Source organism: Balaenoptera physalus (assembly GCF_965194825.1).
Source record: "Balaenoptera physalus genome assembly, chromosome: 5".
NCBI lineage: Eukaryota > Metazoa > Chordata > Mammalia > Artiodactyla > Balaenopteridae > Balaenoptera > Balaenoptera physalus.
Genome location: NC_138884.1, coordinates 49,167,591 through 49,194,448, shown reverse-complemented (window position 1 = coordinate 49,194,448; position 26,858 = coordinate 49,167,591). Strand labels below are relative to the sequence as shown.

At 39.3% G+C, this 26,858-nt stretch overlaps 1 pseudogene across 1 annotated transcript; it reads right to left on the bottom strand.

Moving 5' to 3' along the window:
* Positions 1-9,353: 9,353 nt before the first annotated feature.
* LOC309661538 (large ribosomal subunit protein mL49 pseudogene) lies at positions 9,354-26,484 on the bottom strand (annotated as a pseudogene). Its single transcript, XR_014268383.1, has 2 exons — positions 20,630-26,484; positions 9,354-19,746 (listed from the first exon to the last, which is right to left on the bottom strand). The product of XR_014268383.1 is annotated as a large ribosomal subunit protein mL49 pseudogene (transcript).
* Positions 26,485-26,858: the final 374 nt, after the last annotated feature.

The window sequence follows — 26,858 nt, the reverse complement described above, 5'->3', positions numbered from 1 at the left end:
TGAGGATATGGTCCAACAAAACAGGAAAGTAAACCATGACAAAAGAAGAAATTGAACCATTGGGAAAAAACAACAGTTAAGAGAATTTTCAAGTTGTTCAGCAGGCATAGAAAATAAAGAACTTAAGTTGGAAAAGAAGAGTGGAAAGCTCTACCAGGAGATCTTTAAGGGAAAAAGGGATGGGGGAGAATTCAACATAATTGATAGTATGGATGAGGGCTTGAAAAAGCACAAGACTATGCGAGTAAATAAAGAATGAGAGATAAATCAGCAAACAGGAAGAAAAAAAAAGCTATAAAAGAAAGGCAGCTTAAGTTTAAAGGAAACTAAAACACGACATAAGTTTGAATAAATGATAAAAAGAAATCTTTTGAACTTGATACTAGGTTTATTCTCTGGTAGGTAACACTGGATCCTGACTTTGTAAACTCAGAGAAGCAAGTATCATGAGAGTGCATTACTTGCCTCACAGAGCAATATTTTTTTTAACAGCTGAAAGACTCTGAATGTTGTGTGTTGGCCTTCAATGTTAAGAATTTACCTATAATATGATTTCTTTCGTTTTTAATTTTTCCAAATTAAATTTTATCCATATTTTTTTTAATTTTAAGAAAATAAAAGCAGGGTTGATACATATATGGAGGCGAAAGGGAGACAAAGGTGGAGCAAAGGGAAAGAATGACAATGTTCTCACATTACAAGATTAGTAGACAAAAACATATACTTTCCTTAGGTAATAGAATAAGAAATGAGAATTAGGTACATAGTTTGACATTTTGCAGAGTGACCAGTGGAGGAACTGAGAAAGGTGATATTTGTATCAAGGGGAGGTGGAAGGGGCATGGGAGAAAGCGATGGAAGTGACAGAGGTGGCGGGTGATATGGAAATACACTAAATCCTCATGATCTTGGAATAACCCATAAGACCATCAGGAAAGCTAAAATGAGAAATAGTAAAAAAAAAAAAAAAAAATAGTTTTAAAAATAGTAAAAAGTTACTGCCTCTGGAGGGTGGCATTAGTTTTGTGAGAAGTAGAAAAGATGTATCAGTCAGGGTTCAATCAGAAGAGAGAAACATCCCAGTTATCTGAAGATGGAAAGTTAAATACAAAATGCTACTAACTATAACAGAATTGAAGTAACAAAAGATTGGCTAGTAAGAACTGAAGAGGACTCTGAAGAATATAGGAATAGCGTATAAAAAAAAGAGCAGCCCCTCTGCTTAGGGCTGAGCTAGAGTGCTTAAGGAAAGTCTCTTCCTCAGAGCCGATATCCAGACCTTGCAGGAGAGGGCACAGCTGTGGCTCACTGGATGACAGAAGAGTTGCCATGGTGCCATGCCAGCAGAATTTTCTGGAAATCTGTCACCTGGAGCTGGCTGGAAATCCACCCTCCGAGGTGCCAGAGGAGGGCATTCATAGGTAAGCCCTTTACAGGGAGGTGCTACACCTAGGAACTTGCAACAAAGCTGCCAGAGGAGGTGTCTGAGGAAGCTGCTGACCACCGTGTGCTGGAGAAGCTGTGCACACGGCCAGGCCTGGATCTGCAGAAGGCCACTCAGGCTTTTGGTGCTGGATCCTGCAGAAGCCACCCATGCTGCAGGAGCCGACTGAAGCAACATCAGGAATCAGTAAGAGAAATCCCTTCCTCTTCCAGTGTCCTTCCAGTGCCCTCTGCTGTGAAAGCGTAGCACTGTGCTTGTTGCAAAAGGGAAACGCTTTGAGGGTCCAGAGCTGACAATGGCAGATGGATTTGGAGCCGAGAGGCTCCAATCCATAACTGCCACACTGTAATCATGGTTTTTCTTTCTAAGCCATTACTGATAAATTGATGCTTTTAACCACATGTATGTTTTACTTTGATTACAATTTTAAGTAGAATTTTATTTTCTAAAATCCTGTTTATCTGTAATGTTAATTCCCAGATTTTCAGACCTACCTATTGAGTATTTCCTCTTATATTTCATACATAAATTAAATTTATGAATGAGCCATCCTCTTCCATCACTCCTCTCCAGAAATCCTGTTCCTGATTCTCCTCCTGTCTTTCTTATCTCACCTGGTAGTCCTAAGACATAAAGATAGCCGTTAAACTCCCTCTACACAGTTGCAAGCATTGCCACACACACACACACACACACACCACACACACACATATACACACCTCTACATCAAGTCTGTCACTAAGTAAAATCATTCAGTGTTCTTATCTGTCTAAATTAGTCCCTCCTTTTCTTTCCTACTGCCTTACTTTAGGTCCTCATCATCCTAATAAGTCTCCTAATAGTCTCTCTCACCAACATCCAACACACAATCTATATTGTACACTGCTGCCAGGGAGCTTTTTCTAAATTCGAATCTTAGGCTCTCTCTCAACCCTCCCTGTAATTCATTAATCAATCTCCTGTATTGCTTTCAGAATAAAATCCAAATTCCTTAGCATGGCACACAAAGGCCTCCAGGATCTAGGTACTCGTCCAGGCTCACTTTTGAAAGTAACTACCCCCAGTTACATTTTGTGCTACAGTCACACCAAACTTCAGGCATATCTCCAACAGAACAAGCTTTTATAATGGGAATTAGATATAATGCAATCAACTAGTTATGAAACCTACTTTGCATTGTGTAAACTACTATTGATTATAAGTCAGTCTCTATTAGGAATTAGTAGCTCACTAGTAGAGAGGGGGAAATTCATGCAGACAATGCATGGAAACACATGACTGCTTTGACTGCATGGCCAGATGCTCTGCCAACATCTTTCCATGGACTTCTGTTCTTGGGCTGTTTTCTTTACCTTTGGCAGCTGCGATAAGCGTAGCAAGCACAATTGTGAGGTCAGGACTCAGCAAAAAAGGAACTGAGGCTGCGTGGACCAAAGAGTAAATGAGAAACTGTTTAGTTTTGATTTTGCCCATTTTGATTTTTTTGTTGTTGCTGTTTATAATATAAAAATACCTTTATAACAGTAGAGATATCTTTATTACTGAAATTTCTGCAGGAGAAAAAAACCTTACTATTACAATTTTGAAGTTCTCTAGCATCTTACTTACCTTTTTTCATTGAAGAAGTTATAATGTGACTTTTAATAACAAGAGGTTTCTTAGGAATGCAGCCAAACTCTACTTCCTCTAATTTGCCTAATTTCTGCTCCTCCTTGAGGTAACAAAAATATCATCACCTTTAGAAAGTTTTTCTCTTATTCTCTTGACCTAAATCCAGTGTTCTTTATCCCTGCTACCATGGCACTCTGGACACATTTCTAAGTGTACTTAGCACTCCATGTTATAATTGTTAATTTAATGTTCTCTTTCTCCTGCCTGTTTAAAGTGGGAACACAAGAGCAGAAGCCCTCCTTTGTTTGTGTATCGCCATGGCCTTAAGTGGTATTTCATATATAATACATTCATGACACGTTTGTTAAAATGAAGTGATAGATTAATTGTACAATGGCTATTGATTGATTATATGATGGTTATTCTTGTTTATTTTGTGAATTTTAAAATGGTCAGGTGCCCCTTCCTTCAAAATTTTCTCAGGGGCTCAAATTTCTAAGTTACAAGAATTTGCTCCCAGCAATTGTTACTGTAACTCACACGCAAATTGGGATACCACACTGTGGGAAGTCATTCTATTCATTCACATTCAGGAAGCTGGATTACATTCAAACCATTATCCGTCCTACCTGATAAAAAAAGATTAGCTGGCATGGTCCTCTAAGATCTGATTCTCTTGCTAAACTGGGAAGAAGACATTTAGAAATCAATAACTCATAAAACACGCTAATAGCATCAATTAGTGGAAGTCGCTGGATAACATGTTCTCTATCCATCCTCTCCCACACACATCAAGCATTAAATCACCAACTGTGTATATTTATTTATTCACTTGTTTACTTAAGATTTATACTCTACCTTCCTTAACATAATTTTATAGGAGCTAGGAATACCATTAATATCGATATTTCGGGGACCTTATGATGCATATGTGTGTTGTAGTAGCTAATAACAGCTTGGTTCTAAATCAGTAGCTTAGTTTTATGTCTGCTTTCACTGGCCTTTGTATCAGCAATTTTTCAAGAATAGTTTTTGGATCAAGAATACTGTGATATCACACAGCTTGTGTGCAGAAAGTATGGAGGTACTCTGTGTGAGTCTGTGTGTATAGAAAACAAAGAGAACGTATTTAATGCGTTCCTATATAACCAAATGACTGGTAAGGTTGTTTTTTTAATTAATAACTACAGCTGAAAATTCAAGAGAAAAACATATATAGAGAGTAATTTTATTTTCTGAAAATCAATAGCTATAGCAAACTGCATATTTAAAATGAATGCATTATCTTGTATGAAAATTATGCCTCAGTAATTTGGAAAAAATCAATATCTGTAGTGACAGAAAGTAGATTGCTGTTTTCATAGGGCTGGGGAGGTGAGGATGATATAAAGCATCATAAAGGAGTTTTGGGGGGTTATAGAAATGTTTTATATCTTGATTGTGGCTGATGATTATTTGGGTGGATATATTTGTCAAAATTTATCACACTTGAAAGAGGGTTTATTGAATTTTATGTAAATTATACCTCAGTGAAATTGAGTAAAAAAAAGTCAGTAGCTAAGCAATGCAAAATTCTTATTTTGTTCAAGCCCCATTAAATTGTTGTGAATATTTATAATAAATTAATGGTAAGTTCTATATCTTATGGCGACTTTTCTTTGCCAGATATGTCACAGACAAAAATAATGCACATAGATCTCATTAAATGAATAACATCATAAAATGTCTTTCTATATGAAGAGAAATTATTAATGTTCAATAATGTAAGGTCACTGAGTTGCTCATGTATATTAAAATGTGTATAACATTCCATGTGTATAACAACTTACCATCCAGTTCTGAGGCCTGCTCTAAAAAAAAAGCAAATAGCTGATAAACTTGTGAATTCACAAATATAGTTCATCTAATTATGTTATATTTAGATGGAGAAATTGTCACTTCTAAATGGAAGACATTTAACAGTAACGTTTATTTTATATTTTTTTAATAAATTTATTTATTTTATTTATTTATTTTTGGCTGCACTGGGTCTTCGTTGCTGTGCGCGGGCTTTCCCTAGTTGCGGTGAGCAGGGGCTACTCTTGGTTGCGGTGCGCGGGCTTGTCATTGCGGTGGCTTCTCTTCTGGCAGAGCATGGGCTCTAAGCGTGCGGGTTTCAGTAGTTGTGGCGCACGGGCTTATCTGCTCCGTCGCATGTGGGATCTTCCCGGACCAGGGCTCGAACCCATAGTCCCCTGCGTTGGCAGGCAGGTTCTTAACCACTGTGCCACCAGGGAAGCCCTACAGTAACCTTTATCAATTATATGATATCTGGATAAGAAACTCTCACAGGTATTAGTGAAATGCTGTAATTGGTAAGTGTGCATGGCTCATTATAGTGAAGACTTCTCACACATGGCCTCCCATCATCTTTTCAATAATATCCTCTATATTTTATGTTTCTTCATTGTGAGTTTTGCCCTCCCAAGATAAAATCCAGAAAATCTATTTTGCCACTATCCTAGGCATCTAGGATGCAAACAGATGACCTTGGTTCCACCAGTCAGGGTCACCCACATGAGGTTTCAGTTCATAACAAGAGGATACAGGCTAAATGTTGGACATCTACTTTCCTAATGCCAGTGGCAGTTGAGTAGCTTGCTTTAAAGGGTAAAGTAGAACCTGCAGTAAAGTTGACTACCTGGCATCTAAAGCAATTTTATAGATATGTATAGCAATTTGAGAGAAGTTGAGTTCCTGGCATCTAAAGTGTGGGTTGTGGTAGCAATGACAGTGGCAGTTCCCACACTAGGCAAGTTCTGCACTGTGCTTCTGGGATCAGAGGCAGCTGCAACAATATGCTTATCCGGCCAGTATGTGGTTGGTTCTGGACGTGGTTGCTGGTATTTTGACCCGGTGCCTACTTCTTCAGCCCTGCTGAGGATTCTGTGAGTTACCTGATGTTCTCTACTAAATTCTTTGTTAGCTTAAGCAAGCTGGAATGGATTCCATTTGCTTCTTTGACCAGTATGGACGTCCTATACAGGGATTTGATCAGCTTCTTAGGAGGTTAAGAACATGTGGAGAAAATTCTAATCCAGTTTATTTAGAAAACTCAATTTGACTATAGCAGCCACAGAGTGGAAACTATTTCACAAACTCTTCCAGGGGGACATCTGCTTACCCCTAACTGGACAGTCTTAGTGTTTACTCAGTAACTTAGATTCTCTTTATTGGTAGCTTACCCCAGAACTCCGGGCATACACTGAACCCCATGCTATGTGTAATGGAAATTGTATCTTTCAAGACTTGTCTACTTCTACTCTCTCTTTCTCTCTGAGTGATTTCATAAAGTCCAGGGTTTTAAATATTGGGTTGGTCAAAAAGTTCATTTTTGGTGTTACAGAAAAACCTAAATGAAATTTTTGGCCAACCCAATACTATCTGTACACTGATTGCTCCCCAATTCTATCCAACTGATCTCTCCTCTAAAGTCCAGACTCACTTTCAACTGCCTATCTCCATTTGGTGTCTAATATATTACTAAAATCTAATGTAGCCATTTCTTAGATATGACATTGAGAGCAAAAATGGCAAAAGAAAAAATATAAATTGGACTACATTAAAATTTAAAACTTTTGTGCTGCAAACAATACCATCATAAAGTTGAAAATCCAACCCAAAGAAGGGGAGAAAGTATTTGCAAATCGTATGTCTGACAAGGGGCTGGTATCCAGAATATACAAAGAATTTGTACAACTCAACAATAAAAAAAAACGCAATTTTAAAATGCACAAAGGATTTCAATACATATTTCTCCAAAGAAGACATACAGATGGCCAATACACACATGCAAACGTGCTCAACATCATTAGTAATTAGGGAAATGCAAATCAAAATCACCATGACATACCACCTCACACCCACTAGGGTGGTTACAATAAAAAATACAGACAATGACAAGTGTTGGCAAGAATCCAGAGGAATTAAAACCCTTATTCATTGTTGAGGGGCATAAAAAATGGTGCAGCCACTTTAGAAAATAGTTTGGCAGTTTCCCAAATAATTAATCACAGAGTTACCACATAACCTAGCAATTCTACTCTTGATTATTTACTGAAGAGAAATGAAAACATATATCCAAACAAAAACTTGTACACAAACATTCATAGCAGCATTATTCATAGCAGCCCAAAAGTAGAAACAACACAAATGTCCAACAGCTGAATGGATAAATAATAGGTAGTATATCTCTATGATAGAATATTATTCAGCAATAAAAAGGATTAAAGTACTGATTGATTGATACATGCTACAGCATAGATGAGCCTTGAAAACATTAAGTTAAATGAAAGAATCCAGTTACTAAAGGCTCACATATTGTAGCATTTCTTAATATGAAATGCCAAAATTGGAGAAATTTATAGAGACAGAAAGTAGGGTAGTGGTTGCCTAGGGGCAGGGGAATAGGTAAAGGGTTTTTTTCTGAAGTGATAAAATATTCTAAACTTAAATTGTGATGATGATTCCATGACTCTGTGAATACATTGAAAAGTCCTTGAATGCTTCAAATGTGTGAATTATATGGTATATGAATTATATCTCAATACAAATATTTAAAAAAGACCTTAACGAGGTTAAAACTGAACCCTTAACTGCTTACTCCCTCAAACCCAAAGCTGATTCTCTCCCAGTTTTCCCCTAGGTGTCCAGGCCAATAGCATAGAAGTCATCCTTGATTCTTCTTTATACATTCCCACATCCAATCCATCCACAAATCCAATTGTCATTGCCTCAAAATATGTCCCAATTCTGACATCCTCACTCCTTCTCAGCTCTAGTCCAAGTCACCATCATCTGTATGTAGATGTAAATGCATTCTAACTGGTGTTTCAGCTTCTGTATTTACCTCTATGGGTCTGTTTCCTCATTACAGCTAGCTGAGCTTTTAAAACCTGTAAATCAGACCATATCATCCACTGCTTAAAACTCTTCAATGAATTTCTATTGCACTTAAATGCAATTCACTCTCCTTTCTGCAACCCACCAGTCCCTACAGAATCTGGTGTCTGCCTTCCTCAAAAAATTCACTGCATGTACTCTGTACGCTGTCTTCCTCCTTTTCCTTGAATAGGCCAAATCTGTTTGGGCCTCATGACCTCTGCACTTACCATTCCTTCCGATGCTCAAGGCTGACACGTGCCATCATTCAGGCCTCAGCTCAAAGTCACTCTCTCACAGGGGCTTTCTAAAGTAGCATTGCCTCTCAGGAGCTCTCCTCTTATCCTGCTTTATTTTCTTAATAGTACTTATAATTAGCTGAGATTATCTCAATTATTTCTCTTTTTTATTGTGTTAAGAAATACAAAGCATAAAATTTACCATCTTAACCATTTTTAAGTACTCAGTACAGTTGTGTTAACTACACGAACATTGTACAAGACATCGACATTTCCACCTTGCAAAACTGAGACTCTAAATCCACTGAACAACAACTTCCTTTTTCCCCACCCCCTGCCCCTGGAAACCACCATTCTACTTTTTGTTTCTATGAATTTGACACCTCCACATACCTCATATTAAGTGGAATCAGACAGTATTTATCTTTTTGTGATTAACATAATATCCTCAAGGTTCATACACATTGCAACATATTGCAGAATTTCTTTACGTGTTAAGGCTGAATGATATTTCATTGTATGTATGGGCCACATTTTGTTAATTTCTCGGTCAATCTGGTTATCTGTTCCCCTGCTAGTCTGTAAGCTTCCTGAGAACAGAGACATTTTCTAATTTGTTCATTGCTGTATCCCTTACACCTAGAACAATTAAAGGAAGTTCCATAGATATGGCAAAACTGGAGTTGATACTAGGAGCATATGATTAAATAGAGGAATTAGTATTCCCCACCAACAAAGAACAGGAATGTTGGCATAGATGTTGAAATGAATATGGCCTGTTTGTGGCATAAAGAGATTTGTGCAATTAAATAACAATTAGATATTAGTGGGAAATAATTTGATATAGGTAGTTAGAGCCAAACTTTCATGATCTTGACTATCAGTCTGAATTTCTAGATTTTATCCCGGGAGCAACAAAATAATGAAAAGTTTTTAACAGGAAAACGTATTATTAAATATCGGTTCTAAAAATCTACTCTATGCTACATACTCTTGCATACATTATTTCATTTAAAACTTACAACAGCCCTGTTGTTACCTTCATTTTCCTGAAGCATATTTTGGACAAGCAATTAATTAGTGAGGATAATTCAGTCTACAGCAATAAGAGTAGATGCATTTAAATATCAAATTTTAATTTTTAAATATTTAATTTTTCAAAGAGAAAATTAGACAAGGTAATAAATTGTGAACAGAGAAAGAAAGATAAGGAAAAATTATTCCAAAATTCACTAACAGGGTGTTGATTGGGACAGTTCAAAGTTTGTTGGAAGAAAAGTATAAAGTTTTAGCAGAACATCTAAACAGAAAAGTACAGGCTTCCCTGGTGGCACAGTGGTTATGAATCCACCTGCCAGTGCAGGGGACAGGGGTTCGAGCCCTGGTCCGGGAAGATCCCACATGCCGCGGAGCCACTAAGCCCGTGCGCCACAACTACTGAGCCTGCACTCTAGAGCCCGCAAGCCACAACTACTGAGCCCACGCACCACAACTACTGAAGCCCACACACATAAAGCCCGTGCTGCACAACCGGAGAAGCCACCGCAATGAGAAGCCCGCGCACCGCAGCAAAGAGTAGCCCCCACTCGCCACGACTAGGGAAAAGTCAGCACGCAGCAAAGAAGACCCAATGCAGCCAAAAATAAATAAATTAGTTAAAAGAAAAAGAAGAAAAGTCCTATAGAGATGCAAAAGAAGTGGCACTGGAATATTCACAGAAGATCAAAGCTGGAGATAAAGAATTTCAGTATCCTCCCCACCAAAGATGGTGTTATTTTAAAACTGAATTAATAACTTGGCAAAATTAAAATGTTGCCTTCTTTGTGTTTGATATTTCTAACAAAAGCAAACTCTAACATACTCCTAATGATTCTACAAAATTCTACCCACTTGAGGTTTAACTTTAGACTCAGCCTCTAAAGTTGACTGGCTTGAGACACACACATGGGAGGGAATTCATATGGAATGAGATCATATAAACATGGAGGAAGGAGGAAAAGGATGGTATGGTTTAAAATTATTGTTTTACAAAGCCACACTTGCTCTGTAGACCCAAGATTACTTTTAAGTTTCCCAAAACCAAACAAATAAAGCAGGAGTGTTCAGGTGTCCCACAAGCCACTCTCTGTTACTGAAACCTTCAATGGTATCTCAAAGATGTTACAACCTGAAGTCTAAAAAGCATTTTCTTTTGTTGTTTTGATAATCATTACTTTCTTCTTCTTCAAGTCTTTTTTCCTATCTGCTACCCCTGGGACATTGTTTCATGCTTGTATTCACAGCCAGTTAAATGCTAATTACTCTTCAACACCATCTTTCAGATTTTCTTTTCTAATAGTATTGCATTGGGGAACTTGAGATTTTAAGGAAGCTGTGAAAAGGCTTAACAGCAGTGGATAAAGATAAAAAAATAAGCTTTGTTAAATGTGTGCTCCCATTAGGTTTTTCCAAAGTTGAAATTTGAGTTTTATGTGAATATATTTGAATACATTAAACTTTCATTTTTAAAGTCCAGTTATCATTTACTGGTATGATCTGTGAGCATGTGCACACACACAACACACACTGTACACTTTTAAATCATTCTTTCATTAATTTATTCAACATTTCTTGAGCCTCTCCCTGTGCAGTAGGCATTGCATTCAATGTTATTCCAGAAACCTTGTTCTTCTTCATAGTATTATCTAATTTAAGGTTAGTCTTTCTCTAATATTCCTTTATGTTTTCTTCCCAAAACTAGCTTTGCTACTAAAAATAACAATATTAAACATTAATCCAGCTGTGATTCTTAATGATGTTCTATTAAAACTTTGTTGTATTGCCAGAGTTGGTTTCCCTTCAAGGGTTAATGAGCACCTACTATATGCCAGGTACTGTGCCTAGTGCAGACTAATTCCAAAGAGTGGGGTAGTCCAACAGCTCAAAGCAACACTATTCCAACAACGCTTGCATGTGGGCCGTATTACAACTGAGCCCCTGTCTGCATTTTTGACCACATCTTTATTTCTCTACACACTCATGGACTCTCTATTCCAGCCATATAGAACTATTTTCCAAACTGAGTACATGAAAGACTTTAAGCTTTAGATCTTGTAATCAAGCTCTTAAGATACAAGACTTATATTCAGGAGTGGCTCTATTTCTGATTCAAATTAAATGAAATGTTAATATCTAAGAGCTATCACGTACTCCAGAAAAAAATACAGAAAAATCACAGAATAATTGTTTTGTACAGACATTTAAGCAAGAAAACTGTAGAGATTTCTTCTCAGTAGGGGGAAAAAAGAATTTTAATTAGTTTTCACAATAGTTTAGCATCCAAATAGTACCACACTTACAAAAAGTCCTACTGAATAGCGTATAATTGGAATGCCAATATTTAGGAGGACGTTGGCCCAGCATAGCAATAGTTTCATAACAGAACCAAATATTTAAACTAGAAAAATTAAGCTATACTGATAGATGTATATAACAGAGATAGAATAGCATAGCAAATAGGAAGGCTGGCTCTTGAGTACACAGTACAGAGAAAGAATCGGGGGCTATCACTTAACTACCTGTTTGACCTCTGAAATATTAACATCTCAAAGCCCCACTTTCCTAATCTGTAAAGTTTAGCTAGTCACACAGTGGTGATGAAAGTTAAACAAGGGTGTAATAGAATAAATAGAACATAGAAAGTACTCAATAAATGTTATCAAACGTTTTGTTTCTATATCTTCTCTGAGCATATTTAAGTTTAATTGTTATATATCCTTATCGCCTCTACCCTTATCTATCCCCAGAGATTAGAGTCCGGGTTTACTGCTTGGTCCATTACTCTAAGCTTCTACTAAACACATATGCTTCCCCATTCCCTCTTTTTTCCCTGAAGAAGGTAAGTATGACTTTTCATTGAATTGAAACAGTGAGATTCAAGACTCTGGTTTGAGTTTGGGGGTGGAAATGGACCACGTGAGCTTAATTTGAGGCTCTATTATGATACCAGGTATGATAGTCCATTAAAATGCTAGATTAAAGTATTAATTGATTGGATGCCATTAAGATAAAATTAAGATCCATTATGGTGGTCTTTGCTAACACACACAAATACGCAAACCTTCCTTAACCTACCTCTCCCCACAATGTTGTAAAGGAGATATATGAGCATATGATGAATCAAAACAAAGTCACTTTATTACTGCCTGGGTCCTGTCACAGACTCCAATGTTAAACCCCAATTTTCTAGATTAGACCAAGTACAAACCCCTTTTCTACACTAGATAGGCCTAAGGAGCCCTGAATCAGAAGGTCTGCTTCATTTATTTCCACTCCAAAATCAAGTCCATGTCTCAGATCTTATTCTGTCAATTTTATACAGAAAGCTGAGAAGAGGGAGGACAAGAGCCTGCTGTCTTATTCATACCCTCCTGATTAAGCTTCACTCTAAAAACGTGGCCTGGATAATGTCTTGATGAATCCCATTCAACTGGGGGAGATAGAAAATATTCCCCAAAAGGTCAGCAAGAGGTTTTCTCATTAACTTTAAAGTGTTTAATAAAATAAAACTATGAGGATCTACAAGCCTTCAGCTCATATGAATTAATTTTAATGTGTTTATGATCACTGCATTTGCAGAAAAATATGGAAAGATAGCTATCTCTATATAATCCTAAAATAGATAGTGAAGCTCAGGGCTCCAGGAACACTGATGTTAAGTATCAATAAAAATGAAGTCAACCTACTAGATTAAAGAACTAACTGAAACCTTGCTATGTCCACAGTCATAAAGATCTCATGACTTGTTAACGTACAATCCATAGTCCAGCATATTGGAAATGATTCGGCAATTAATTGACAGCCTTTTCCAAAGCAAAGCATAGTATGGTTAGTGGGAAATGGTGAATACAATATTTATCATTAAAGAGGAGAGGGAAATCCAGTTCAGAAAGGGGCCTTATACCTGTCGTAGACATTTCCAGCTACTGTTATTTTTGCGACATAAAGGGCCTAGGCTCAGCAAGCATTGGCTGATCATATGTGAATTCCTTTTCCAAATACTATCACGTGCCTTTACAATATGATCCTCTCATGTCCAACGCTTCATTTAAGTACAAATATAAAATATAATAAGGTTTTTCTTCTCATCCTATAACATTTTCTCAAAAATAATGTTCCAAAAATCTGATACTCTGATCGTTGATACGTTTTGAAGGAAATGACAGGAACCAATATACTTTGATTCGTTCAGTTAAAGAATTACAGATGGTAAAAACTAATCTCACTGACTGAAATGGGAGGATCAAGCAGGAAGATGTCAGTGAAAACCATACACTTTGGACATCAGCAGTTATAAACTTGTCTCTGAAGGGAGACTGGATCTTCAGCTTCATCAGTAAAATTGTATTAAAACAAAATTAACTTTTGAAAAGGAGTGGGAACATGGCAAAAATAATAAGTGCCTAGGGAAAATAACTAATACTCTCCACCTAGGAACAGGGGCAAGAATAATGAGCTGTGTGTAAAGCTGCTTTATAAAGTTCTAAATAGGTGTTAGCTACCAGTCACATTAGAAACACTTAATAAAAGTTTTTTGAAGGAATAATTGTCAGTTCACTAAATAATTAGTTAAAATTAATGCAAAGTGAACCAGGGACATGAAAGATATTGTACTGAAAGATGATTTGTGCGACTCAGCCAGTTTTCTCCATTCTTATGAAGGGTAAAACTATGATTCCCATTCTAACAGATTTTCAGCACAGCTCTCCTAACAACATTACTTTTATGCTCATAATATGACCTATGCAATTAGTCAGAAGAGCCAAGAAGCAATATTGATATTTTACATTGATCAGAGGAAATGAAGTTAATTGATTCAATTATTTAACTCAGCATAGCAACACGTCCCCTTGAAGTATTTCTCACTTGAGGATCTCAAGGCACTTTATAAACCTTTAGTGATAAGTATCTCCTCTCCATTTTAATAGGAAGAAGCAGAGGCATACTTAATTTTAATAAAAATTTTCCACTGGAAAGTGATAGGTCTTCACTCTGAATTTAACACATTAGAATGCTGTTGCCCACAGTATTTCAAGTTAGTATTAAATAAAACATTGCAAATAATGAAAAATTCTCCTCTGTAAGGTCAACCAAATGTCTTTTCCCCCTTAAGAGTATACTTCAGAGAAGAGCAGAAAGGAAACTTCCAAAAACGTCTTTGTGGAGCTTTGTGGTAGTTAAGGGCAAGGGCTATGAGCCAGGCAGACCTGGGTTTAAATTGTAGAACCAAGGGTCACAAACTGTGGCTTGGACAAGTTATTTAACTGTTACAAGTCTCAATTTCCTTGTCGATACAATGATAATAGTAGCAGTAATTCCCTCATAGGGTTGATGTGAGGATTAAAAGGTGTACACTGAGTAGCACAGTGTCTGGCACATGCTAAGCACACAATATAGTGTACCTATCACCATCATCACCATCATCATCGCCATCATCACCATCATCATCATCATCATCATCATCACCACCACCACCACCACCATCATCATCATCATCATCATCATCATCATCATCATCATCATCATCATCATCACCTGTGATGGATAATTTTATGTGTTACCTAGGAGGGTGTTTTTGGATGGTAACTAGCATTTAAATCAGTGAACTCTGAGTAAACAGATTGCCCTCCAATTAGACTACATCCAGTCAGCTGAAGGCCTGCCTCCCCAGGCAACAGGGAATTCTCCAGATGATTGCCTTTGGACTTCATCTGCACTAACAGCTCTCCTGGGTCTCCATCCTGCCAGCCTTTGGACTGGAACTGGAACATCAGTTCTCCTGGGTCTCTCTCTGCCTGCTGGTCCACACTGCAGATCTGGACTTGCCAGCTTCTGTAATCCTGTGCACCAATTCCTTATAATAAGTCTCTTTCTCTCTATATACACATCCTGTTGGTTCTGTTTCCTTGGAGAACCTTGGTTAATACAGCACCATATACAAGTCTGAGAACCTAAATCATAAAATAGATTTGATGGTATAAAATAGGGTACTAACATCACTTGGAATGTAAGATTCTTGAGGGCAAGGATCAACCTTTAAGTATTGACCATGAAACACATATTCAGTAAATTCTTCAAGAATAAATTAATCGATCAGTATATTTTAGCATAACATGAAAATATAGTGTCATTTTTTAAAGCATATGTGAACTGATATCATACATTAAGCAGAGCCTTAGGATTATAAAGTTAAAAAGACATAGATGAAGAAAAGCTCCAATCACCAGCTATGCCAGAAGGCTGTTAGAGTGTATGAGCTGCCCCAAATGTCATCCGAGGGAACAGAATGTCCTAAAAGAAACAGAAAACTAAGGAATGGATGAATCACATCTGCCATTGTCATGGATACTGTTCATCTTATCTATGTGACCTTGAAAACTGAAAGCCCTATAGAATAGAGTGACTGGCTATCTAATTGAAGCCTCATCTGTTTACTAAAAGACCTAGTCCAACAGAGAAATCCTTAATGTTTAATAAGCACTCAAAGTGTAGTTGGCCTTGGGCAGAACGTACAAAATGTACAAACACAGTTTCTTTTCTATTGTCCAGTTGTTCTCTACTCTGGATGCACATTAGAATCATCTGGAGAACTTTTTTTTTTGGCAGTTTCAGATGATTATTTAATTTGTAAATATTGAACAAATTTTAATAGCTTAAATTGTATATACAGCCAAATAAAAACTTGCATTAATGACTGGTGGAACTGGTGTGACAGGATCAGTGTGCCACGCTCCTTTTTCTTCATTCAGGCCGTAGACTCGAGAGTGGCCTGGAATCTCCAGGAGTGAGGGTTTTCTTATACAAGCCAGCACTGTTCTTGGGCACAGTGTTGAATATTAAGGTATTAGGAAGATATACTCATTTTACAGATGAAGAAACTGAACCCCAGAAAGGTTAAGTACCCTGCCTTAGGTCAGAGCAAGTAGGGGAGCCAGGCTCTGAACCCTGTCTTAAGCCAGCTTGCTGCTGAGTGGGGTGGGAACTCAGGCCTTTGGCCCTTGTGACTCCCAAGGATGGGGCAAGTGTGAAGGTTCCTTAGCTGGGGTGGGATAGGATGGCAGGGACAAAAGGTCAGCATCTTCCTGCCTGCAAACCCCCTGTCCAGCCTTGATACTAGGTCAGCAACCTGGGAAGGATGGCTCTGTGCTGGGCTGCTAGGAGCTCTCAGGGAGCCCCTTGTGGGCGGAACAGCTAAAGCTAACCATTTAATTCCCTGGAGCTGGAAACCCAGTCAGACCCAACTCTAATATGGAATGGAATACAGGTGACTGGTCTTTTTACCTCTCCATGGGTAAAGGAATGAGCCGAGGGGCTGACGTGCACTACATTTGGAACTGAAGACTTCCAGTACCCACGCCTGAGTCATGTTGTGCTCTCTGTAGACTCTACCAAGTCGGGTCTGACCTAGAGCAAGGGCTCAATGATGTTTTGCAGCAGAGAGGGTCTGCGGGCCTAGGAAGGAATGTGCCCAATGGGTCTGCCCTGTGTTACCTTCCTGTAAACTGGGCTGAGCTATTGCTTCCAACAGAGGGGCAGTCAACAACCTCTACAGCTTGAATACCTGAGTCCAAGGAGCTCCAATGAAGGGAAAGCAGGAACACGTCAAAGTTGGGGTGGGGGACTCACGCTCCCCCCTAGCTTGGCTGTTCCTGGTGGGTCTCCAATATTAGACAGCCCTCCCCCAGTGCTGGCACCTATACAGAGTCCCATTTCCTCCTTTATGCAAACAAGGCCTGCTCCAAGGCCCTCAGCCCCGGTCTCTGTACACCTTTCTCCTAGCTGCCCCAACAGCCACTTCCCTCCTCCTGAGATCCCCGGGACTCCAGTCTCAGGGGGACGCTGGGCATGCGGGCTGCTCAGCTGGGCTTCAGAAGCCCTTCTCCAGGAGCCAGGCTTTGAGCTGCTGGTCAAAGTAGCCCTTGACCCGAAGGGTACCAGTCACCTCATTGACCTGGGTGATAGGTGTCTTCCCCAGCAGCGGGCTCAGAAAATCTTCCACCTCCTTCTGCAGGGCCCAAATGTCCCCCTCCACCTTCCGGATCACAGTCATCTGACGGTTTCCATGCGTGATGTCCTTGTAGACCGGATGTTGTGCATACAAGAGCACCGCACAAAGAAGGGCAGGTTGGGTGGGGGGTCTCTAGGAGTGGGATAATGTTCATGCTTTGGGGGCTTTGGGATGCTGATGGGGGGTAACAAGCGCTCCACAAAACGGTATTCATCCACAGACTCCACGAAGCTGGGGTAATCAGGAGGCCCCTGGGTCTGGCTCAGTTGCTGTAGCCTGCAGCCCGGTGGGACACCGGTTCTCATCTGAAGATCTTTTAATGAACTTGATGAAATCCCATCCCCAGATATTCTGACTTGGTGCTATGGGGTAGGATCCGAGCCTGGGTATTTTTAAAACCTCCCCAGGGACTTCCCTGGTGGCCCAGTGGTTAAGAATCTGCCTGCCAATGCAGGGGACACGGGTTCAAGCCCTTGTCCGGGAAGATCCCACATGCCACAGAGCAACTAAGCCTGTGCGCCACAACTACTGAGCCTGTGCTCTAGAGCCCGCGAGCCACAACTACTGAGCCCGTGAGCCACAACTACTGAAGCCCGCGTGCCTAGAGCCTGTGCTCCACAACAAGAGAAGCCACCACAGTGAGAAGCCTGCGTACCGCAACAAAGAGTAGCCCCCGTTCGCTGCAACTAGAGAAAGCCCGTGCGCAGCAATGAAGACCCAGTGCAGGGCTTCCCTGGTGGCGCAGTGGTAGAGAATCTGCCTGCCAATGCAGGGGACACGGGTTCGAGCCCTGGTCTGGGAAGATCCCACATGCCACGGAGCAACTAGGCCCGTGAGCCACAACTACTGAGCCTGCACGTCTGGAGCCTGTGCTCTGCAACAAGAGAGGCCACGACAGTGAGAGGCCTGCACACCGCGATGAAGAGTGGCCCCCACTTGCCGCAACTAGAGAAAGCCCTCGCACAGAAACAAAGACCCAACACAGCCAAAAATAAACAAATAAATAAAGTAGGTGACTTTAAAAAAAAAAAAAAAAGACCCAATGCAGCCAAAAATACATTAATTAATTAACCAAAAAATAAATAAAAGCTCCCCAGGTGATGTTAATATTTGGCAGCTGGGGTCAAGATTTCTCTGAGCTCCGACAGTCTAAGTGATGCACAAAAACACGTGTAACATACACACACACTAAACCCCTTCACATATCAACACTCTTCATGATCGTTCACACTTCTAACTCAAATATTCAGGAAATGGTTAGCTATGACAATTTTCTGTCTTAATGGTTGAGATCCTTGCTATCTTCCAGTTATTTCAATGCTCTTCATTTCCCCTTTCAGAGAGTTTATCAAGGTAGTAATATAGGCACATGGGAGGTAGAGATTTTACTATTGATGAGAGGTTAGATAAAATAGGACCTTGAAGCTAATAGTTAAAATCAATGGCTCTGTTAACCTGTGAATCTTAGGACAATCACAAAAAAATCCAAAGGCTAATACAAGCCAGAGACAAAATAAAGTGTGTCTTTTTAAGTGATAAATTATCTAAAAATAAACTCATTTGTGAAAATATATTTATAATATTATAAAGCTCTGGAACATCTGTACTTGTAAGAATTCATAAACTTTTGAATGGCTTTGGAAAAAGTTATCTTGTTTTGACCATACCTGTTGACTAAGAACTTTAATTTGTAGAACAAGGTACCATAATATCCTGTAAAAACATTTAATTTGCCATACCTTGTCAAATTTTTTATCTAGAAAATTTATATTTGTATGTTTAGTGATTTGTTTGCTATGTATCCTATACTAAAGGAATTTCTTTCTTTTGACCAGTTTGGTTCACTCATAACAAGGAGAATGGTACTCCTTAGTTTAATATATTTTCACTCTTCAGAAACAAATGGCAGTGAGCAATTCCACTTCCGAATATATATCCAAAGTAACTGAAAGCAGAGGCTCAAACAGATATTTATACATTCATGTTCATAGCAGCATTATTCACGATAACCAAAAGGTGAAAGCAACTCAAGTGTCTATCGACAGAAGAATGAATAAGCAAAATGTGATATACATATATAATGGAATTTAATACAGCCTTGAAAACAAAGGGAATTCTGACACATGCTACAACATGGATGAACCTTGAGGACATTATGCTAAGTGAAATAAGCCAGTCACAAAAAGACAAATACTGTGTGATTGCACTTATATGAGGTTCCTAGAAGAGTCAAATTAATAGAGACAGAATGTAGAATGGTGGTTTTCAGCGCTGAGGGAAAAGAAGAATGGGGAGTTGTTGTTCAGTGGATATAGAGTTTCAGTTTTGTACAATGAAAAGAGTTCTGGAGATGAGTGGTGATTATGGCTGCACAAAACATGAATATATGTAATGACATTGAGCTGTATACTTAAAAATGGTTAAGATGATAACTTTCATGTTATGTGTATTTCACCACAATTAAAAATAATAAAAAGTAAAAATACCTACAATGAGATATCATCTCACACTGGTCAGAATGGCCATCATCAAAAAATCTAGAAACAATAAATGCTGGAGAGGGTGTGGAGAAAAGGGAACCCTCTCGCACTGTTGGTGGGAATGTAAATTGATACAGCCACTATGGAGAACAGTATGGAGGTTCCTTAAAAAACTAAAAATAGAATTACCATATGACCCAGCAATCCCACTACTGGGCATATGCCCTAAGAAAACCATAATTCAAAGAGTCATGTACCAAAATGTTCATTGCAGCTCTATTTACAATAGCCAGGACATGGAAGCAACCTAAGTGTCCATCAACAGATGAATGGATAAAGAAGATGTGGCACATATATACAATGGAATATTACTCAGCCATAAAAAGAAATGAAATTGAGTTATTGGTAGTGAGGTGGATGGACCTAGAGTCTGTCATACAGAGTGAAGTAAGTCAGAAAGAGAAAAACAAATACCGTATGCTAACACATATATATGGAATCTAAGAAAAAAAAAGGTCATGAAGAACCTAGGTGTAAGATGGGAATAAAGACACAGACCTACTAGAGAATGGACTTGAGGATATGGGGAGGGGGAAGGGTAAGCTGTGACAAAGTGAGAGAGCGGCATGGACATATATACACTACCAAATGTAAAATAGATAGCTAGTGGGAAGCAGCTGCATAGCACAGGGAGATCAGCTCGGTGGTTTGTGACCACCTAGAGGGGTGGGATAGGGAGGGTAGGAGAGAGGGAGATGCAAGAGGGAAGAGATATGGGAACATATGTATATGTATAACTGATTCACTTTGTTATAAAGCAGAAACAAACACACCATTGTAAAGCAATTATACTCCAATAAAGATGTTAAAAAAAAAAAAGTAAAAATACCAACATCAGTCATTTATTCTGCTCATGAACCCACAATCTGGGCAGAGCTGGTTGTGGATGGCTCTTTCCTGGTCCATGTGGTATCAGTAGGGGCAGCTCAACTACACCTGGAGGATCCACTTCCATCATGGCTTACTCACACGCCTGGCAAACTGGTGCTGCTGTTGGCTGGGAGCTCACCCCAGGCTATTGATCAGGGGCCTTAGTTCTCTACATAGGCCTCTCCATGAGCCTTTTGGTGGCATAGCATGTTGCTTATTTCCCACAGTAAGTATTTGAAGAAATGGGAATTGGAAGCTAACAATCTCTTGAGATTCCAAAGTGGCACAGGATCGCTCCCACTGTATTTTAAGGAGTGGTCAAGTGGTCAAAAAAAAAAAAAAAAAAGTCTACCTCACCTTTGACAAAGTGTCAAAGAATCTGCAACCATCTTTAATCTACTATACCAACTAGCCCAGTTTTTTTCTCTCTTTATTCTGGAACTTTTCTCCACCTGATAGCTTCTACTTATAATTCAGATTGCCCTGACTTTTCAATAACCTAAATCTAATCCCTCATATATAGCTCCAAATCTATCTCAAGGGCTTCTCTCTATGCATCTTTGGCTTCAAACTCACTATTAACTGTCTGATTCTCTCTCTTCTCAGTCATGTAAGTGGGAGTAAGAATACGATTGGCCCAGATCATCATTTCATGCTAAGTCATGCATGTCATAGGTTACAGACAGATCTATGCACTGGCTGCCATTAGATCAAGTGCTCCTAATCCAATACCTGTAGCCAAGGGTGCTATTTTATATTATATGACTGTTTTGGCTTATCTTTTTCATATATGCTGTGAGTATGGGGGTGAGGGAGATGGGTAGAGTTGTGCAAGGGTTGTGAATGCAGCAAGCACCATAATTCATTTTTCTAGAATAAAGTGGAGCCTTTACTGGTTCTGAAAATACTTATCCACTGTTTCCTCGGTGATTAAGGTACTGAAGATATAACTGGTTTATTGTTTCTCCTTTTCATACCTCCTTCAAAGAAATGCATGTGGATTTCCTATAACATTTTCTTTTCCCCTTAAGATTGCCTTTAAGATCCACTTAATGCTATTGTCTCTGAATAAAACCATAGTGTGATTTTCTCTGGACCCTGCATTCTACACAAGATTAATATTTCCTATTCATGTTAGCAGTAAAAAGGTAGCAGTACATATGTGACCACTTCTTCCTGTTGGACAAAAACTCTCAATTTGGCCAAACTTTAGTCAGGCTCTTCTAAGCCCTCTTCTCAACTAGGCTTTGACCTTGGGCTTCAGTGTCCACCCTGGCTGGGCCTGCATACCCAGTTCAGCAAGAATCCATTAAGTCAGTTTAGAGAGAATCCTCCACCCTCCCTATCTGATCAAATTCCTCATTTCTCACCATCCTCCAGGTGATATCTGATCACCCTAGCCTGTCTTCAGCAAGAATCCTGTCAAGTCAGGTTAACCAGAATCCTTCCTTACGCCTGATGTTTCTTCTTAGCAATTTTCCATACACTGACCCCCACCTTGCTCCTTGGCTCTAAAGCCCCACTTGTCCCTGTAGTTTTCTTCAAATCATTCCTGGAACCACTTTTGTTAGTTTGGGTCCTCCACCAAGAAAATGCCACGATGGGATTAGATGTACAAAAGATTTATTGGGGGAAAACCCTGTGAAGGAGAAGGAGCTGGAGGAGGTAGGAAAAGCCTTCAAATCGTGATGCAGGTCTGCCCCCTGTGAGAGAGAGGGGATGGAGGAGGATTGTACAGGCAGGGTCTCAGATGTGGCACCGTTCTAAGAAAGTCTCCGCCAGGCAGAACTCAGGGGAGTCCTCTGGCCGAAGTCACCTATTCAAGGACTCCTGTAACTATAAGAATGGGCACGCGTTAGAACAAATCCCCGTGCTACTCAGACTTTGGCTGAGAGAAGGCTTTGGGAAACATGGCCTTTACATGAACACAAGAGTGAATCCAGAAGGACAGCATCTGGGGCCATCAGTCAATTATGCTTCCTGTGGAAGGAAACATGAGTGCTGTATTTTTATGACCACAAATGAGTAGTAGCTACAAATGAGGCCACAAAGTAGGTAGGCAAGGGTCAGATGATAAAGGGTCTTGTATTCAAAGTTTATAATTTATCCTGTAGTCCTATAGTATAAGAAAGGGGTTGGGGAAAAGAAAACAGAGTCAAGAGATAACAGTGAAGTGGGATTAACTGGGCATGATGGCGAATTAGACTGGACAAGAAGAGAGCCTTGACTCCCAGGTTTCTGTCTTGGGAGGTGAACTGAAATTCATCACATGTTACCGGGAGGAAAACTGCACCCAGGCTTAAAGCACTGGTATTATTGCTGACCCAATCCAACACTATTAAATACCAACATAAACAATCCATCACCTCTGTGTTCCTTTAACACAATAATAATTGCACACTATTAAAAATAATAACATACTATAGTTAAAAGGTAAACTAAGGTTGAATAAACTCTTGAAAAGTTTCTTTGAACATACAGTGAGTCAAATCAGGCAGCACCAAACTGAAAATGATTAGGTGCCCTCCCCAACAGGAGCCAGGAAAAGGCTTTTAGAGAGCAGATGAAGAAACAATGCAAGGAAATTATTTGATTGGCTGTAGCTTAAACCCTGCCTTATTTGGGAAAGCCTAGTTGGCTCTTTGTGATTGGTTGTCCTCAGGTTTCCATTTTTTGACCTTGAGGCATCTGCAGAAATTGACTCTGGCTTAGGTTTTGGTTTGTTTACATAGGCAGCCCAGGCATTAGAGACACCTTGGTCTAATGGCTTCCTTGTTAATTACTTTAACACTACAACTTTATGAAGCTTAACATGAGTGTCATATTAATGGGTGTGTATTAGTGTTGTATTAATATTCTTCACGTTAGGAATAGATTGGTTTTTGGAAGAAAACTAAGATACGTAAAGTATATTTGTACTTAGGTAAATTCTGGAAGAAAAGAGCCTCAGTCATTGTTGGTGGAGAGCCTGAAACAAAGTCAGACATCCCCCTACTCACTGCAGCTCTGCAGGGCGGCCTCCCTCCTACTCCTTCAGACCAGGAGTCTCAAAGCAGAAGTAAGGCCCTTGGCAGCTGAAATCTGCTACAGGGGAGCTGATAAGAGGCGTGAAAAGCTCTGGGGCCAAGACCCCCCTTAAGATTCTCCCGGTAGGTGGAGAGAGTTGGAGTCTCACCAGGGAGTACTTGATGAGGGGACTGAGGGCAGGGGACAGTGAGAGGAGAGCAAATTGGGAATGAAGATGAGAATGGGTCAGAAAAAGGTTTCATCACTCTTCCGTGGACCATAGGAGAACAAACAGTTAAAGTTAAAACTCCCACCTTCCAATGTTATACTCTAGAATAAACATTTCAGCTTAAAAAACGAAACAAAATAGAACAAAACTGTCTTACCGTATGTTGGTTCACAATCTCAGGACTTCTCCCGGATGAAATTCGAAACTGGCCCAGAACACAGAGGGCAAGGAGAGACAGAAGAATGAGACAGACCCTTCCGTTGTTGGTTGGCACCCTCAGGGGCTTCCCAGGTGAAATCTGAAACTGGCCCCTGTTCACGGAGGTGGGGGAGAAACCGAAGAAAGCGGCAGCCGCGCCAGGTAGGTGGCGAGCTTAATAAGCTAGGGCATTACATACGAGGCTTATCTTGGGCGGCTGCTAGAGCAGTACATCTTCGCACCTGCTCTCCAGAATCTTGAGTTTTTATAGAGGCCTTAACGGGATTCAGTCACATATTATGTCCAGAAGATCTTAGCAACACATTGCTCTCTCAAGGCTGCATCCTTGAAAACGGCTCCCACTGTGGGAACGGTAGGCAGAAGTTCATCCCAAGGACGGGGAGGGGGCGAGGAGCCTTCCACTGCCCAGGTCCAGTTCACAGGTCAACCGGCAGTCACGTCCTCTCGCTGACCTCCTACCACACCATGGAACACAATACAATAGTCAGAAGAGAGGTAGCATTCAACAAGAGGGCAGCCTGACTCCCTGCTACCTGCTGTCTGGTCATCAACAGCCTTGCCCTTTCGCATTAGTAGGGTCATAGTTTCTGCAAAAGGTATTGAGGAATAGTCTCTGTACTTATACTACTGTGTGACATGAGAGAACGACTGTCAATTTTGAATATTAAAGTGCAATGATTATTGTAGAGGCTCGATTAAAATAACTAATCAAACGAGTTAGTGTTTTCCAAAGTTCATTTGAATTATAATTTTGATTTAATTTAAAAAGTTAATAAACTTTTTTTACTCAACTGTCACACACTTTGTCTTAAAATATAATAAATAATTTGTGATGCTTTTTCTAGAGATAAGAGTAAAAGAACATGCTTTTACATTATGACAGGAATAAATTCTCAACGTTTACATTAAAATTACAGATCTAATGAACTAGAAAAATGTTGACGGATTATTTCTAAATTATTAGTCACTTACATTGTTTCTAAAAGTATTAGTTACTTACATTTTAGCAATTTTTCTGTATTTACGTTACAAATGTAGAAAAATATCTTATCTTTTTATCCCTTCCCTTTCCTATCCAGCGCCTGGCAAATTGTAGACATTTAATAACACTGGAACAAATCAGAGATAATGCTGATATGTTAAGACTAAATAATAGAATAAGGAAAATGAAATTGACAAAAGGACATATTAAAGAAAGATGATTTTAGACAAATTAGACTATCCAAAATTGAAAGCCTGCAAACAAATTATTATTTGTTAATTATAAGTAATTATTCCCTAACAAAATATATTTTATACCTTAATAATGTCTTCTATTAAACAACATTGCTGATTTATTCTGGTGATTCTCTAAATCTGCTTTTACAGAACTACAGTAGTGAGAGCTGAACCGAGGTATTATGCTGGTTAACACGGGATAATGGTGCTGATATTTTTATATGTTCTAAATTTGTAGTGCTGATAAAGAATTTATTGTGGAGGCTGAAAGTCTAATACATGATTTATATTGCCTCAGAAGCAGAATTGCTACTGAAATTGCGAAGTGTTAACAGCTATTTTTAAAATGACTTTTCTATATCTTAATTCGTATTCTAATTGCTTTGTTTGTTTTTTTTTGTCTTGCTGTTTCTCTGCCAAAAATATAACATGCTATTTCAGTTGAGAGGCTCATATTATTACCACTGTGGGAGGTTTCATGCAGATTAGGCAAAACAATGTGGTTGTTTTGTGCATATGGTAATCAAGTTTGAAGCCTTCTCATGACAAGTCTCATTCTTTGAGAATTTTCCCCTCTGTATGTTAGAAAAATCAAAGCACAAATGCTACACTGATATCTTTTCTTTTTAATGCTGAATATTTTTTTAAAGATTTATTATTTATTTATTTATTTTATTTATTTTTGGCTGCATCAGGCCTTAGTTGTGGCACGCCAGATCTTTGTTGAGGCATGCAGGATCTTTCACTGTGGCACATGGGCTTTTCGTTGCGGCACGGGCTTCTCTCTTATTGTGGCATGCGGGTTTTCTCTCTCTGGTTGTGGTGCACAGGCTCCAGGGCGCGTGGGCTCTGTAGTTGTGGTGAGCGGGTTCCAGAGCACGTGGACTCTGTAGTTTGCAGCACTCAGGCTCTCTAGTTGAGGCACGCAAGCTCAGTAGTTGTGGCGTACAGGCTTAATTGCCCCACAGCATGTGGGATCTTAGTTCCCTGACCAGGGATTGAACCTGTGTCCCCTGCATTGTAAGGTGGACTCTTTACCACTGGACCACCAGGGAAGTCCTGCTACATGGATATCTGATTTCAATACCAATCACATCTTCCTCCAAATCTCCATATCCCTTAATCTCACATTAAGAATTACAAAAGCAAATTAGATTAAAATGTATAAATGGTCAATATGTTAATGTTTTCAATAAATCCATAAAATACAGAGCCTATAATTTTCCATATGGTAATTTATCTTCCTTTTTTTTTTTGAAGTATAGTTGATGTACAACATTACGTTACTTTCAGGTATACAACATAGTGATTCAACGTTTAAATACATTGCAAAGTGATCACCATAATGTCTAATAACCATCTGTCATCATACAAAATTATTACAGTATTATTGACTATATTCCTTATGCTATGTATTGCATCCCTGTGACTTATTTATTTTACAACTGTAAGTTTGTACCTCTTAATCCCCTTCACCCAAACCTGCACCCCCCTCCCCCCTGGAAACCACCAGTTT